Here is an 18,171-nt window from a genome sequence, read left to right on the forward strand (position 1 = left end):
GACTTGGACTCGAGTCAGACTCGACCCCCACACAAAATGACATGAAACCTGACGTACTAAGGATTTGACTTTGATCAGAATTGGTGCAGCATTTGGGATAGAAGGCGGCCTTTTTCTTGCCCATTACGTCAGCAAACTCCCATTCAAGTGAACGACGGTAGCTGTCGTTTACGTACGGGAAACATGACTAGGATAATGGTGTTCACCACGGTATGTTTTTATTTTGATACTTAATTGGTTTAAAATAAAATTCAGGGAATAAGATGGCAGAGATAGTTGCCCTTTTATTCTTTATACACGACTAATCCAATACTGGGAAATTAGTTATTAGTGGTGTCTTCTTTTTGGTCTGGACCAAAGGCAGACTTTTTTTTTTTTCGTTTGGTGTGGTTCGTTCGTATTTACACTGTACTTTTTGCAAGTGAACTATATTCTGCCAAAATACATCAACGCAAATGACAATCTGTGCTTCCATTGGAAATAAATGATGAGGGCGGCATGCAGAACACAAATCTGGAAATCGAGGAAAACATCGAATTCCTATGTGCTGCATTCCCGTTCTGCATATTTGTCTGTAGATGAATTTTTTTTTTAATTATTGTGCGCGTTAAGAGCAGCTCATTTAACGCAGGTTCCGCGATGCCCGACCCACAATATGCATTGCTGAACAGAATGGTGAGGAATGAATTTAGTACAATATTCACTACCGGGGCAATTTTGTTTTATCCACAACGCTTGGTTACGGTGGCTTGTTAAACCCAACATATGATGCATGTGTCCTGCATGTGATGCGAATCAGCAGTACTTTGTATTCACACTTGAAGCGAACCGCACCAAGTTCGTTTGGAAGAGACCACCTAAAAAAGTGGGTCTTGGTTCGCACCAGGATTCATTAGTGTGCATGGGCGTGTGTTTCATCTGCAGGGGAGATACGGGGGTGGGTCCTCACTTATCGACACCTATGACGTCAAGTGAGGATCCTGTCATTTTCTTGGGTTGGGTGGAGCTGGTGCTTGAAGAGCAAGAATAAGCATGGATGCGTGAATGGAGGAAAACAACACGTTGGCTGTATTTTTAGTGAGGACTTAGCATTTTAATATGGCTAAAAGCTTTTAAAAAAAAATTGATTTAGCATGATATGGGCCCTTTAAGAAAAGCATGCTCACCAACTGTGGTGTGCCTAACCTTGGTCCTCCAGTTGATTTCTGTGTGCAGAGGGAGCTCTCTGCTGGAGCCCCAACATCCGACAGTCTGTATGCTCATTAAATTTGTATGACTACTCAGCCTGGCAGTCACTTGCCAGACTTTCTTTTATTTTTTGCCTTTAATGCAGCTCTATGTGAGAACAGTGTCATAGACGAGTGCAGTCGTCATTTGGAGGGAGTCAGAAGATGGCAGCAAAAGCACTGATGAACATTGGCTTGCATTACAGCATGTACTGGGGGGAAAAGAACACAGGGGAAATTGATAGAGACTTTGTCTAATGTATTAAGTCCTAAATGATGACACCACAGAAAACTACTGCATTTAGAGTATAACTCTTATTGGATCAGCAAAATGATAAATACACTCTGTGGGTGAGTCACAGCAACACATCCCACTCAGTGAAGCGAGTCGTAGAAGGGTAAAAAAACAAACAAAAAAAAAACTCAGTCCCTCTGAAAAACGTGACTAGTGTAAGCCAGTGTCATTATATGTAAAACCAAACAAACAGTTTGTGTCGAGTGTTCTACATTACTTCACTAATGGAGCACCCTGGTAACATTAGGTTGTACTTGTTTTTGACAGCCAAACAAGATTCAATTCAGTGAAATGAATAATTGCTATATGACTTTTAACCCATTAAGGCAGGGAACACATTACCGCGTTTCTACCACTAGAGCCGGGAGTACTCTAGCGCTCTTCTACCTTTAAAGCCAGAATACGTCATTGTGTTTTGTTTTGACCAATTCTTGGTCTCTTAGCCAATGAAATGTATCAGAATATACACGAAAGGGTGATGTGGGCCTCGAAAATGTCTTGGAATTTTATTCGAGCATTCATGGCTGATGCAGATTCGCAAGAGTTATGAAATAAATCATGGCGATTGACGATGGCGCGGGAGGACTTTGAATCAGTGTAACCAGACAGTGACATATTGGTAAGAAATATGTTTATAGACAATGAAGATAAAAAATTATATATATATATATATATATATGTGTGTGTGTGTGTGGGGGGGGGGTGCGTGTGTGTGTGTGTGTGTGTGTGTGTGTGTGTGTGTGTGTGTGTGTGTGTGTGTGTGTGTGTGTGTGTGTGAGAACACCACAGATGTAAGCTCTGAAATGTTTTTGGAAATATGTATCTTCTTCAGGAGCTGAGATATCAATTATTCAGTAGGCTTTGACAATATTGTTGAATTTCCAGGAAAACTTCAGGTTTTCGGGGGTGACTTAAGAATCACCCATAGGTTTTTGAGGCATGTTTTGGCAGGTGCTTTAGGTCTTAATGTGTTAGAGAATGCTACATAAAAAATATAGGGTGGGAAGGCTGGAAAAAAATTAAGATATGATTAGAATGTTTCACCAAAACCAGAACACTCTAGTCACTCATATGGTGGTGCACATATGCTTAACAATTTAATGGCAACTATATGAAGATTACATATCACATAAGGCACTTTCAAACCAAAAAGCCCAAGAACTTAATTCCTGGTACAGACAGTTCCTGGTCTTAAGAGGTTGTGTTTGGCCCACTCGTTTGCGTTCACACACAGCAACAGTGGGCAAGGTAGTTCATTCAAATGAGACTGATGATTCATCAGTCTCATTTGAATGAACTAGCTTGCCCAGCATAATGTAGTGAAGAAACAAGCTGCACTACCCCTTCTGTCCAACAGGTAGTTCCAACAAAAGAAGCTAGGTTGCAGAATCACATAGTCAGGGCATAGGCAAACTAGGCGGTCACGTAGGGCGCCATCTAGTGGAGGGGATGGCAAATTGCAGGGCAAAAAAAAAAAAGATTTCCCCCCCCTCAGGTTTTCTCAAATAAATTATGTAATTGACCCTGCTATTATTTTAGTTTTTGCATTTTTGTATTGCAGAATTGCGTTGTTTTATTGTGCTATTATGATATAGTGATATAGGATACAGGAAAGGGTCTCATAAACCGGTAGGAACTGACGTAAGAAACCAACGTACTTAATAGCGCCGCCTTCCAAGTGCAGAGAAGACGTGTGCGCACCACAGGAAATCAGAGAAAACTGAAATTTACAACTAATTCAGTGAACGAGGTTCGTATTGGAGCAATGTTTCATTGTTTAACTAATGTTGCTATATTTCATGTTCATTGTGTAATTTACTGCATAGTAAAATGTTAACGTTTTCGTCCACTGGAGTGTGCTAATGCTCCTTGGTAAATATGTAGCAATACTATTGCTCAAGATTCTGCTTAATTGACTAGGAAACTGTATGGTTTATTTTTGTTTTAAGGTATTTATAAAGGCAACAGGCAAGGTTAAAATGTTTATTTACACTATAAATTGTACTCAAGAGATTGTCAAGGTTATAAAAGATAATAATAATAATTATTTAGGGCAATTCATTTATAGTATATAGTCGGGTGACCAAATGTGTCCTTTTTTGGGTGGACACAATATTTTCTTACGTCCTGTTGGGGCGTCCGGGGTTTTTATAAATTCATAAAAATGTCCGGTTGGCATTGCGTGACTAATAGGAGATGAAGTACACTGTGTAACTAGTTAGAGACCACCTTTATTTCAACCGAGGATGCTACAAAATGTTATAGAGCATATATATTTAATTTATTTTACATTATTACATATATATTTTATATAATAATTATTTTTTTATGACTTATAGTACAAATAAATATGAGATCATGACCTGGCACCCTGAATCTGACCTGCAGCTGCTGTTTACAGTGAAAGGTAGGGGGAGGGGTCGCGCATCATCTCAGAGTGTTAGCGCTATTGATAGATAGATGGCTCGCTTATGTTGTTGTCTATACATCAAAAACCTTTACAATGAAAAGGTCCAAGCCTTCAGGTACTGCATCAGGAAAGCGGCGAAAGGAGGAGGAGGAAAAGCGGGCCCAGGGTTGAGGCATGTATGTCAGTCAATCAGAATTGTTTATAAAAATAAACATCAAAATAGCGTGAATTTTCGTAAATTTTTTGAAATTTCTCGTCAATTGTTAACAAAATGGGCGTCCGTCCTTGGCCTCATTATTTTTGTTACTTTTTATATTAGGGACGCACGATAATGTCGGTGGCCGATAATTGTTGGCATTTATTGGCCAATTTGACGTCAAACAGATAAACCAGATAATAAAGAAATCAGCCGATAATTATCGGCAATTATCAACCAATTTGACGTCATACAGATAAACCAGATAATATAGAAATCCGCCGATAATAATAGACATGCCATGTTGGTCCATCTGTGGGCTCAAGTTGTGCCCAACTCCTCCCCTCTCCTATGGTAGTGTCGCATATTTGTGACATAATGCAAGCAACCTCGTGTTTACAAAAGATGGACAGTCGCCAGCGTGGGCTTTCTTTACTGTGTCTGCCCAAAATGTTATCCTCGCAGTTTTTTGTTGCATTTTTAAAACATGATTGTTTTGTTTTGGCAAACTCAAAATAAGTTACTGGTTGTCTTTGAAGCAGAGATATCAATAAAATTCAGCTTCATGGTGCTTTACACAATATTTCAATGTATTTGTACATGTTACACTTATAGTAGGACTTGAAAGTATATTTGTATTCAAGTTAATTTTGCAAACAATTATTGGCTTATCGGTTATCGACATCGGCACTTTCTAAATTATTTGTTTATCGTATCGGTTGAAAATAGCATTATCGTGCATCCCTATTTTATATATAGATTACACAAATATATTGTACATAGTTTGAAAACATTTTGTAGTTAATAATGTCAGCACAAATTGCACTAAACAGTTGTATTGCACTATACTTATGCTATTTATTTGAATTACTTGTAGTTGTCTGAGAGGGGCTACAATCTACACTTTCGCCTAAGGCCGGCCCTGCGTACAGTTGAGCATGTATTTGCCACCTGGCAAAAGTTAAGTGTACATGACTTGATTGACAACAAATTGTAGATCAAATTGTATTGTAGACTGCAACAGTTTATTAGTGCACCTAAATTATATATTTTTTTAAAGCAAAGCCAGAAGCTGGGCTGAATTTTCAGTGCATGTCCACAACCTGGAGGACAGCTACCTCGCCGTACATCATTTCTTGTCCTGGCTTGCAATGTCCATTTCACTGACAGAATCTATCCCTTGTGCGCTTTCCTGTTGACATAGAAACGCAAAATTATTATAGTTGGCAATACAAGTACCACAAGTTACTGTAAGTAAAATGTCTTACCGAGACAGGTGAACACTGAATGAGAGCTTTAATATGTCCATCCACAACAGCTCTAAATTAAAAAACATGCAGAAAAAATGTCACAGATTAGTATTAGAGGATATGACTGATGCCTGCATACATTTGCATTCAATCTTCAACAGTTGGCTTCTTAATATTTATTCAGGTGTATTTTTATTTATTTAATGTGCAATACATTTTATTTAAATCATTATTGAAGTACATTGTCTGTTCTTACACCTAAGCACAGTGTCTATAGTTAAACTGTGTATATTGTTTATTACTTGATTTGGCTAAATTGTTTTTATTAATACTTGGGGTCCATATACTGTAGGTGGTGAGCAAAGCTTTTTTTTCTTTTCAGGTAGGTAGAGGCTTTAGCTTTGGCATCAGCCCGTTATTGCTTTATGTAACTATAAAGTGCTGCTGATAACCGGAAAATAAAAACACAAGTATTTGTGTGAATAATTGAATGGTACTTTCGTATATTAATCCTCTATCCTTTTATAAATATTTAGGTTAGACATTAAGCAGGTAAACAATTTCAATGTGGTATGGTCATTAAAACACAGGCAATGGTGGATGGTTGTTTTTTGCCGTGACCCGCAACTCACCACTGAGTGTTTTGTCACGGAATAAGATGGTCTTTCGTGACGGGAACTATATTTGTGACCGGCAATTCCCCATCGAGCGTTACGGTGAGTGGAATAAGCTTCTATTTCGTTACGTTAACATAGGGCTGGGCGATATAGCCCAAAAATTAAATATCGATTTTTACAGACATTCAGGACGGTTAAGATTTTAATCTAATAAACCCAACAAACGATTAATTTATTCAAAAATAATTCCTGTGCAAAATGTACACTGTACAAATGTCTACTGAATCTAAATGAGTTTGAACATAAACTTAACATTCATACTTTTTTCTTAAATGCCACAATTAAGTAGTTGGTAGCTATTGTAAACATATATTGTAAACCACCCATTTAGCATTCTGTCACTTGTGCAAAATTACAATTTACAAAAACATTTGAATGTAACACAACATAAGAACAACAGCTTTTAATAATCCAAAAGACAAAATTCGATTTAGCAAATTTGATTTTTAAAATAAATGTATCGAATTAATTTGATTTATTGCCCAGCGCTACGTTAACGGGACTTTGCGGTGCTAACGCTAAGCTAATGCAGTGCTACGCTAACTGCCGGTGAGGTGTGTTTGACTGGACAAAATGGCAGTCACGGCGGCGCAGCAAACTGGACGTGCACATTTCTCTTATTAATATACGCTTGTAAATGTTGATAAGCAATCGTGGTATTCATGGCAGGGCAGGCCAAGAATTTGTCGTTTCGACTGTTCACAGCAAAATAACACTAACAGGAGATTTTCTGGTCGCGACAAAATACGTACTGACTAAAAGACACAGTCACACAATTAAGCTGCTGGCAAGCGGCACACAAGGTAGCGAACTAAATAACAACATTACAAATATTTCTGTAAGATTATTGTCGTATTTACCTTTGTCTAACCGTGGCGCGCTGACTCCGGTGTCCATGAGCCGTGGCGTCAAATTGGCCGTCCCATTCAATCTGCAGTAATTTCCACTCCAGCTGCTGCTGTAGTGATCCATGAACGTTTTAAAATCTTGATGTAACTTTGCCACTTCTACAGACTTTTTGGTGGTCATGTGAGCATTTTAGTTGTTTACCTCACCAAGCTTGTCAGTAATAACAAGGTGGCTTCGGTGATGCCGATTCAAAGTCGTGCTTCATGCCTTCGTCTCCCAAATGCTTAGAAGAGCCTGTGCCGTCTTTCGCCAGTGTCAATCTGATTCCTCTGTGTTGTCACTAAGTAAGTAGGCACTCCCGCTTAGTGCGAAAGACAAAGATACTGAGATTATTGGACGAGTTGAAAGAGGAATGGCAGTGGTGGGATTTGAACCCACGCCTCCTGAGAGACTGGAGCCTTAATCCAGCGCCTTTCTACCTATCCATTCGCTTTTCCTCCATTTTAAATTATTGCGACTAATGAGGACATCATAACTAGTAAATATTGTACCCTCACAGTAAAAAAACAACAACTGTATGCTCGCAATTAGGCTAATGGCGGCTGCGCAACACCCAGCCCCCCCCCCCCCCTCCAATTTAAAAAACAAGCAATCATCGTTTGTCTGCACAGCACACCCCCCTTTGCCGTTCAGGGTACACACCAAGTCAAGTCAAAATACCCTCCTCAGGCTTAGAAGCTTAGGCAGTACTGTTCAGCCCACCCCCCAGCATCTTCACAGATTCATTTCCTTGGCTAGGTTATTCATCTCTGGTTAGCAACAAAAGTTAAAAGGAAAGAAATAAACAGTTTGAGACAAGAGTAGACATTTAAGGCTGTGCACGAATTGGTGCAGTGACTCGAATTGAGTTGCGAATTGGCCCTTGAAAAAATAACGCAGAATCAGATAAAAATGCACGAAGCGCATCTCGCTGTTCAAATTTAACCAGGAAACGTTGAGTAATTCTGCAAGTACAGAATTAATTGCAGTGTCCATTGGTCTGTTAGGTTTGTTCGTTTCCCTCCACAATCTGCGCTTATTGGTTTCGTCCCGCCCGAAACAACGCCTAATTGGTATTGGTAACGTATCAGAGGGAGCGGTACAATATGAATTCTCCGGAGTTTGTGAACTCACAAATACCACGAGAATTCAGCTCGCTGGCAAGGTTATTTTATTCCATTAGTGCCTTAAAGAAAGAATCCAAAGTTTGGGCCTCCTAGCTCAAACGGTTTTCGAGTTATGGTCCTTCAAAGTGTGGGTGCCACTGCCACTTTTGGGATCCGGATATTGCACAATACATTTTGGACTATATTTGGAGGCCCGCATCTAAAGGTACAGACCTATAAATTGCTATATCTATGTATTCTGGCCCGGTCTATCAAAATCTGCACTAACAAAGACCATAGGCATACTATTTCTAGAGATATTAGCTCTTTAATAGTGGATGTTTCTGAACCCACTAGGGCGTGCTGAACAAAGAAAACCTCAAGGCTCTCCATCTCACTTCCCCGTCAACTAGTAGGTTCCAAGTTTGAACTTCTGACAAGAGGTAAGTGCAACCTAGGGTTTAGAATTGGTGCGTACCAAAATTGGAGATTCCACTGGGCTTTGCACATTTCAGCCACACTCACTCATTATCTCATACAGCTATTACCAGAAGTAGGCAGTCGGTCAGGAGTGACGGACTGTCCGCTGCCGATGGACCCGTGTTTTGCTGCCGTTATATTCATTCAGGAGCGGCGGTTATTTCTCATTTTGAATTAAAGCAGTTGAAGGCTGGCTGCCGAGCCACGAATATGTGGGGGTTCACTTTAATAACAATGCCAGCTGACAAACCTTGATGGTAACTGTGCTATCTTCATTAATGAAGGTCACAAGATAACGACCACTATCAGTAAGAAGGAATAGGAAGTGACAGATATGTTGAAGACATGTTTCAGAAGGACATGAACTTCCTTCAAATATAAATGATATCAAATGGCAAAAAGCAGCCAGGTTAATCAGGTGGGCAAGGGAGAAATACTGAACACATAGTGAACTGAGCAACTTGCAGAATTCAGCCGAGGTTGTTTTCTCTCATTTAAAAAGAACTAGGTAAATGTATGCACCGGGACAGTCAGCCTCTCACAGTGAGTTTTGGGGTATGCAGTTGTCACAGTAGTGGCCACAGCTCATTAACTTGAAACCACACTGAAGATAAAACCCATATCTATCATTTTAACCGTCCATCCATCCATTATCTGAGCCGCTTAAACAAGCTCCAACATCACACGTGAAATGACAAGAACAACTGACTTTATAGCAACTGAAAGCTACAAGCCACATCAAATATTGCTGCTTGTGTTTTTACCAATCCATGCTACTTGTTCAACAAGTTGGCCAATACAGAGTAAGGGGCAATTTGTGTAGGCGAGGAAAGGCACTGTTACCACTTACGTGGTGTGTTCTAACAGGAGTGTATGAGGCAGCATTTTGGACTGCCACAGAATTAATTCAAACCTCATCACGTGGCTCCTCTAGGGCAAAGCAAAGTGCTGCACTGAGCTCTCAAGTGCCGTGCTATGTTCTGCACAGCAACAGAGCAGGGTTATTTTCATGAGAACCAACATGTTAAATGAACACATTTTGAAATTTTACATAGAGCATGAAGGTATTAAAATATTAACCGTAAGTCAAACCATAATTTCTATTAATGGCAAAAATAGAAGCAGTGGGCACCAACCCCAATTAAAAGTCACACATTTATGGTGCAAAACAGTCTGGAGAAGTCGGTTTCTTCTGTGGAGAATTTCAGAAATTTAAATTGTGTAGTCTCACGAATAAAGAGACTGACTGATATTTTTGCAATACCATATAACCTTCAGCTTTCGTTTTTTTGAAAGCAAATATTGTGGAAGGCTAGAATGAGTTGAACTGCTTTGACTTTGTTTTGTCTGTCCTCACTGTAGGTGGCTATGGCCTACATTACGGATGATGGAAAATTCACATGTTACAGAACATAACATTTATTCAAGAATCTAAACAATTTTATGGCTAGGGCTGTCACAATATGCAATAAATCAATTAATTGCACGCTAATAAAAAAATTTGCTTGATAACTTTGCCAGATGCGATAATTCTCAGCCATGTACGTGCGTGTTTGTTTACATACGTCATTAACATTCACACTGGTCCGTTGCTTTACTCCGTCACTCACGCACACACGAACATGGTCTCCCGGGCAGGTAAGCAAACCCACGCCGCCTGCACCCACGGCACCACTCTGCCACCCGGAGCCCATAAAGCGGCTTTTAAAACCATTTTAAACATTTTGGTTTCCATGTGTCCCATCGAGTCTTCTCATTTGTGAGCCGCGGCAGTCGCGCTGCTAATAGCCATGTAGCATTAATGCTAGCAGCTTACCACAGCTATCGGTATTGTTTTTATTCATTGCTTGTGCTTCGAAGCCTGCCGAAAAAGCAACACTCGCAACGTGCACACACACTTGCAATCCTGTGCTGCTCAGTGAGATACGGGATCCGATACCGATACTGGTATCGGCAGAGGCCCCGATACTGCATTAAAACAGTGGTATCGGTGAGTACTAACAAGTAACATAACGATAACATTAATTCGGACGCGAATTTAGGACTTTGGATGCAGCATCTTGTGGAACAACACTACTCCTGAGCGCACATGAAAGATGCTTAAAAGTCTCTGGGAGAATACGTGGTTATGCGCCCAGTTAGATTTGAGAGGGTAAGCCCTCATCTATATGTTGCTCCAATCAGAGTGCGTACATTTCACCAAATTGTGTCACTATTACGCACCTAAGTGTGCCTTTTCGGATTTAAGAACATGGGAGAATATGCTCTTTAGTGCGGCAGGCTTTGTTTAAATTGGTGAGCTCTCTGCCTGCTCTGAACCCCTCCATTCCATTCCCAAATGACCAGTCATACTGCAGCCTTTGCAATTAGCAAATCGTGTTTTTATCATGTTGCGATTATATTGCAAACGCAATTGATCGTTCAGCCCTACCACAAACTCTCGATCTGGCTCTTACCAACCCCTCCCGCCTCCTACTGTCCACACCCTTCTTGCCTCATAAAACAGGTGATGACCTAACTTCTCTGGGAGCATTAGTCACTAAACAACATGTCTGAAAATCTGAAACAAAAGCATCACATCACAGTGCCAAGCTGAGCAAATTCATCATTCGAATGTGCTCTGACTTATGTTGTGTTTCATAAAGCTTGAAACTTGATTTGAATGCTTGATCCAGCGGATGCTGGGCGCTATTGATGTCAGTGTGGAAAGTCAGCCCAAAAGATTAAAATGGATGTAATGGGCTATATTGCCACAGAACAAATAAGCATGACCACACAAAGATACTGACTTCACCAGCAAGTGTTAAACATGTAGAATGACTTTCATTGCAAGACGAATTTAAAATGTCAAAAACAGGCCTTTAAATTAACAGCTATGTCACTCTCAGACACCCCCCCCCCCCCACACACACACACACACGACTGCCATTTATAAATATTGGGACACTTGCTAATTACATTTACAGGAAGTGAAAATGGAAGACAATATGAATTTGGCTTCCCATTTGCATGTATAACAGCTTTTGGGAATACTTTCAACAAGATACAGAAGTGTGCCTGTGAATTTTTGTCTGATCACACAGAAGAACATTTGAATGGTGAGAGCTCTGTTAAAATGTTTGGTTCTAATCAAGTGCATTTCAAAAGGTGTCTCGATGGGGCTGGGGTCAATGGTTCTGTAACAAGAAATCAATTTTTTTACACACCAAACTCTTCAAACCAACACAGTGGAAAAATACATTTAGAAAGCTAAATGAAAACAAAGGTTTCCCTTGTCCAATGGCATGCAATATATGAGTTTGATCACATCACAGTTAACCTTTCTAGCATACAATACAGTATATCTTTAAAATAACTTTAATGATGCTGCAGAAGACAACAAACAAAAAAAATGCATTGACCTCATTTGACCGAATGCACAATGCTAATAAAATAGATTTGACATGCAAGTTGTACATTCTAAATTGATTGCGCTCAAGGATCTTTGTGTTTTGATTCTGTTTCTGGGTTAAAACTTGACAGCGCCTCTTCCTGCATAGCGATTTTCTATCCCACAAAATCTGCCAGACAGTATTGGTAGTCTTCTTCCCTTTTCCACCCTCTGACTAAAGTAGAGAAGGAACCGCCTCCAGGAAAGCAACACAGTGGATCCCCACACAGCAAGATGTTCGGCCGTGACATTCTTAGAAGTTGAAGTACACAGAGATAAAACTGAGAAACAACGGTTTTCTTATTTAAGCTTAAACTTAAAAATAATAAAACAACAAGAATTAATGTATGTGTTGATCAATCAATTTTCTATACTGCTTCATACTATGCTGTGTCTGGCCTCACTTGAAGTTGAAAACGCCGAAGATCTCTACCTGTTCGTCACACTGGTGGCTGGAATGCTTCTGCTAGGGATTGGTGCCCTTTGGCATCATCGGATGCTGAGGAAAATGGATGATGGACAAAAAAAGGCAGTGGAAATGTCTACTGTGAGCACTAACACTGGAGTGCAAGCCGGTCTGTCCATGGCCTGTGACGACATGTCACGGGTGAGAAAAGACCTAGCTGCAACCAATGTCGCCACGACCAGAATGGGAATGGACATGGCTACAAAGCTGAGCAATCTGGAGAGGATTGCATGACGTGAAGCAGCGGTGAACAGGAATCGAGATGAGGAAGAAACGGACTGACGGGTGTGGCTGGACACGGGCTGCCATTTATCCACAACTATCCTGGACCAAACTGAACAACAAGGGAACTAATCAACGTTTGATCAACAAATGGGGTATATGCCACGGAGGAAGCGGGACTTCCGACTTCCTGGTTTTCACACATCAGCTTTGTTTCCGTTTCCTGTTTGTGGGTAACTTCCCAGTTCTTGCGCTTCCACCTTTGAGCCCCTAGGTTGCGTGTTCCCGTCGACGGGTGCGTAGTTTGTCTGTCTCAGTTGTCCGAAGCATTTCAGAGAGCTGAGATGATGGGCAGTAGCACGGTTGGGGGGCGCAGGGGTGTGGGTTTGAGTGTTGGAACGCGGCCCAAAGTGGCCGGAAACGACGCTGATGTGTGAAACCCGGAAGTCTGTCGCATCGACCCCATACCACCGGGAAGATGAACTTTTGGAATAAATCATCAACTTGATAATTACTCAACTAGATATTTGACGAATTAACATATTTATCATCTGCGTCCTAATGTATTCTGGGGACGAGAATTAATAAGCTTTGGCTTCATCCCGTCAGCTCTTTTTCTTTTCGGGTGTAATTATGTATGTGAAAATTTAATGTTGAAAATTGTCACATTGATTGTCCGAAAGGAAAAATTAACAAATAAAAACAAAACAAAACTGTTCCAGGTCACATACAACCTATCCCAGTTGAATTTGGGTGAGTGGCGGGGTTGATGGCATTTGATTGTGAATGGCACATTGAGTGGCAATCGATCACTCCCAGATGCACGAAACCAGCTGTGTGATCCAGTACCATCAACAAAAATAAAATTATTTTATGGTTGAACTTAAATGCTCTCTGTGTAACAATGATGCGACATCTGTACGCTCGTGAGTAATCCTTTGAGCAATTCTGACATCACTCCACCCCCCGCCACAAAATACATCTGTCATCATCATCATCTTTTTGTATGGATTTAATTATTTTATTTACAACAGATATAGCTACATAAAAATGTGCTAATTTGGTCGATAGTCACTCTGAATATGCCCAAACAATGTACAGAAAGATTGTGATTTACTTAGATGAGCAAGAGACCTTCTTTGAAATATTATTGCAACAAAAGAATTGAGCCCGCTGTCACTCTAAATTACACATTATCTCAGATTAGGCACATCACACGCGGGAACATGCGAACAAACATGAGCCAAATAGCTCTTCACATGTAAAGAGCAAGAGTGTGAGGCGACAAGTTTATACCCTGAGGAATTGCAGGTACTAGAAAGTATGACAGGAGGGTTAACTGTGCTGTGATCAAACCCACTTAGATCTCAGGCTGACTGGGTGCCGCAGCTGAACAGTGTGCGTTCACAAACACGGAAGTTTAGGTCATCCCAGCGTGAGGGGGTTATTGGCACATGAACACCATTGTTCTTCAAAAGGGACGTATGTCATTTCACATAACACTCCAGACAACTATGTGACACTCACGGCGAGCAAAACGAGACGCATTTAGCTCCCGAAGAGTGTGTACATTTGGTGAAATCCTGCATTACCATTGATAATTACTCTACTTTCTAAAACATTACAAATACCTTGTGAATACATGTATGTGGTTGATTGAGCAGGGGGGGTACAACAGAAAATAAACCTACAAAATGTTTTTGAATGAAGAACACATTCAGTATACTGCAGTGATGTGCGGTCAGGATAGGCAAGGTAGGCACTGCCTGCCCCAGGCTGAAATGAAAGTTGAAACTGTTTGGCTTTTTCTATTTATTTTAATTATTTCTTTCATTTCAGAAAGCCTACACTACCTATAGGTTTAAAAATTACAACATTTTGTGATTTTTATACCTCAATTAAAAATGACTCATTACTTCGTCTGGCCTGCAGGCAAAAATGCTGCAAAAATGTTCCTCCTGAAGGCACACCGCTACTGTGTTTTACCAAGCCCTGTCCGCGTAGCGACGTGTGTTCGTGCATGCGTAGTCAGTTTCCCAGTAGAAAAGTCCTTTACGCAAATAGGCAGATCGCTACGCAGCCTTTTTACGTCGATTGATTATTCCTATGCGAACGTACGTTCGCTCAGTGCATTCGTGAATTCAAAATACACAGCAAAGTGGTAAGATGACTCCACTCTGGAGAATATAAAACTATTTTCACGCCTTTTGATTTTGAGGGAAAATGTCATCTTTTGAAGGATGGGAGAACAACGCCTTAGCTACCGGATCTTCAACAAAGTAAGGGACAAATAATTATTTGTCGTACTTTTCACAAAGAATGGGGCAAAAGGAAAGATTGGCTTTGTGGATGTGCTTCGATTAACTGGCTGTTTCACTTTACATGGTGTTTGGCATTGCTATTGCTCGCTTGATTTTGTGAGGAATTAGGCTGTTTTACAGGGAGATTTTCACTTTATTATATTCTTTCCGGGCGTCCAGGCGGGTTCGAAATTGTTTTTCGTTGTGCGGCAAATAGGAGGCAGAAAGCACTGCAACGTTTACTGTGGCTGGCAGACCACGCACTGGCTGTGATGGTGGCCAAAAACTTTAGCTGAGTGGCAAGTGCTGAGCTGCTCGAAGTAGAAAATAAATAAATATTGCGGAGCAAAAAAATTTAAGACTTCAAAAGACATTTCATGTTTTTTTTTGTTTTTTTTTTACCCATACAGAGGAGGCATATGTTAAAATAGTTTGATTGTATGGCATCTTGTATTTGCGATTGCCTGCCTACCCAAACCTAGAGCTCACTGCACGTCACTGTTGTACTGTACATTGACTGACAGAGCAAAACAGCATGAGCATGTATGATGACAAGACAGTATGATTTTCACTTAGATGTCACCAACCTTCTTGAAACTTCAAGCTAGAACTTGGGTTCTGGTTAATGTGAAGGATTACGAGTTCGATACACACTTCCAATATAACACATTTTTTCAAATTATTTGAGGACAAGTCATCTCATCGTTATTGTGCCCACTAACTTGATTGCTATGCTTTTTTATTATTATTATTTGTTATTTACAATTTTTCATCAATGCAACTGTGCTTTCAAAAATAGAAAACAAACAAAAAAGTTACTCACAGCTTACTGGTAAATGCCACTATTCTATGTTTTAGAATAGCAACATGAGGAAAAAAAGGATGCATCTCCCTGGTAATCTAGTTTTTACTTGTGTGGACCTTAGGGGATACCTGGTGCCCATGGGCAATGTGACCCTAGTGAGAGAAACATCAAGAAACACTGCCCATATGTATAAATTACTTAAATTCACCATCATTGTAACATATCCATCATCCTGGAAGGGGGATCCCTCTATCTGTGATATCTTCTCAAGCGTTCTTTTCCCCTAAATGAATTTTCCTAGAGTTTCCCTTGCCCGGATGGGTTTTAGACCAGGGGATTTTGTCAATCTTTGTAAACTGTGGGCTTAGAAATCCCTTTGAGAATCTTTTGATAAATAAACTTGATTCTATTGAAATTATAAAAAATGTTGCAGGTGTGGTTTGTAGTGGTGCACTGCATCATAAAGGTGTTTCTAATAGTTTGCCTTATCTCCTTTAGCTGCATGAGTGGAAATACTAGACACTCTCCAAAGATTCAGTACATTTGAAACGGACACACTTGACAATAAAATATTTTAAAGCAAGATTTTTAATTGTGTACTTGGTCTTGTTTCTTCTATGGACTTGATGATGTCCTAGCATTTGCTTAGAAATAATACCCGTTCTGTTCCATGTTGACAGACTAAACAAACTGAAAAAGCAGAATTATGGTTCTGTTATTGTGCCATATGTTTGCCCTGTTTCCATTTGTGACTTTACAGTGTTGGGATGCATGGCCACCACCACCAAAGGGTGCTACAATGCGTTGTCTAAAGGGGGAGGGAATCAGCTTGTCCCAAAGTTGACATTGGAAACAGAAAGAACGGCGCCTGGTGTCCTGCAGCGGCCCACTGCAGTGAAAGTGAGCCCCAGTCAGCAAGCCTGCACGCAGGGAGGAGGCGTCACCGGCTGGCCGCGCCGCCTACATCACAAATCGAAGTAGATAAACAACACGGGACTCCTAAAGTTGCACTCAGACCCCTGTGCGGATGCAGCAGCGGGGGAGCCAAGCCGAACGCGCTCTTCCCGACGGAGGTGTGACATAGCGGCGCAGGGAAACGCTCTCCCGCTCCCCAAACGTTCCCCTCCTTCTCGCCAGCGACGTAACAACATGTCGGCAGAGGACGGCCATGTTTTGCTGGTTATGTCGACACACGGAGGAGAAGGAGGAAAAGTAGACCCGACATTTCTCGTTCCCTGACTCTCTGCCTGGCTTCCTACCTTCCTTCTGTCGACTTGGCGACGGCGTTTCAGAGCAGAACTCGAACATGGAGGGGGACACCGAAAATGTCCCAAAAACTTGGTGGACACATTTAGCGCGCAGGTGGAGATAATAAGCAAGCAGGCAAGCAAAGTTCACTCAGCGAGACAAGTTAAATATTTAGCCGCAAACGTGGAGCTGTTTAGAAAACGCGCAGAAGCTGAAAAGATAGAATGGTTACACACAAATACGCTTACATACACTTATGACTTGCGGGACTTTTGAGCTACATGGAAACTAGATTTATTTCTTACCTGTCCACTGTTCTGGAGCGATGCTCGGGTAGCGTGCGTTACAATCCCAAAGCACAGAATGCGCGAAATATGTTTGAAAAACACAAAATGTAGCTCCAGTAGCTGGGCAGACAACAGGCGACAAGAGGGAGAAAATTTGTCGATCACAAGGAGGATCTTCTACGCCAAAAGCCACATGATCGCCGACGTCAGAGTACGTATTTGCATGCCGCACCGGGGCACCGGTATCAGTCCATAGCGACTGCGTGCTGCTGTAGCCGTAGAAAGTTCACAGAAGGGCGGTAGAAAGTGAACTAACTCTCCTGCCCGTGTGACAGAGGATGTGTCGACGCATCCATGAAACATGACGGCCGGTGTTTAGGTGAATGAAGTCCGTGTTGTTACTGTGCTGATGTCTGCCCGAGTCTGTTCCGACCTCATTGAATATGAAATCATCAGGAGGGGGCGTGGCTTTCACAACCAAGCTTCGCCCCTCCACGTCATTTCTCCTCCTTGGCGTCCTCTGTGCGTTCGTGACACACTCACAAACTGACTGATCCTTGGGTCTGGAAAACTATCACGCAACAGTGACCTCCCCTGGACTTATTATTGAACTGATGGTGACCTTGACCCACAGACGCGTCCCAAGCCCTCATCATTCATGCATCTTCTTCATTAAAACTCAGATGACGGTGTGTTTCTATTGATGTTGCCCTACAGTTCTTGGGGGTTGTTTTTGTGTTATTAAATTAAAGACATTGCTTTATAAATCACACATTCCTTACTGACAATACTGTAATTAATTAGGTGTAATGCACAATTATTTACACTTTTACACATGCTTATTTATTTGCGAGTCACTGTTTGCATTTGCTGTTGTCAACTACA

General features: G+C 41.1%; 1 protein-coding gene across 2 annotated transcripts in view; it reads right to left on the reverse strand.

The window, feature by feature from the left end:
- Positions 1–17,724, reverse strand: part of zhx2a (zinc fingers and homeoboxes 2a) — a 39,104-nt gene extending 21,380 nt beyond the window's left edge. The window contains exon 1 of one of the 2 annotated variants that reach the window (XM_086079153.1): positions 17,305–17,724. The gene's annotated coding sequence lies outside the window, so the exon portion shown is untranslated. The remainder of the gene's footprint in view (positions 1–17,304) is intronic. The other variant, XM_086079152.1, reaches the window with a different exon arrangement.
- Positions 17,725–18,171: the final 447 nt, after the last annotated feature.

The sequence above is a fragment of the Leptonotus elevatus genome, chromosome 6 (genome assembly GCF_054856555.1).
Source record: "Leptonotus elevatus isolate MCC_2025b chromosome 6, RoL_Lele_1.0, whole genome shotgun sequence".
In the NCBI taxonomy this organism is placed as follows: domain Eukaryota; kingdom Metazoa; phylum Chordata; class Actinopteri; order Syngnathiformes; family Syngnathidae; genus Leptonotus; species Leptonotus elevatus.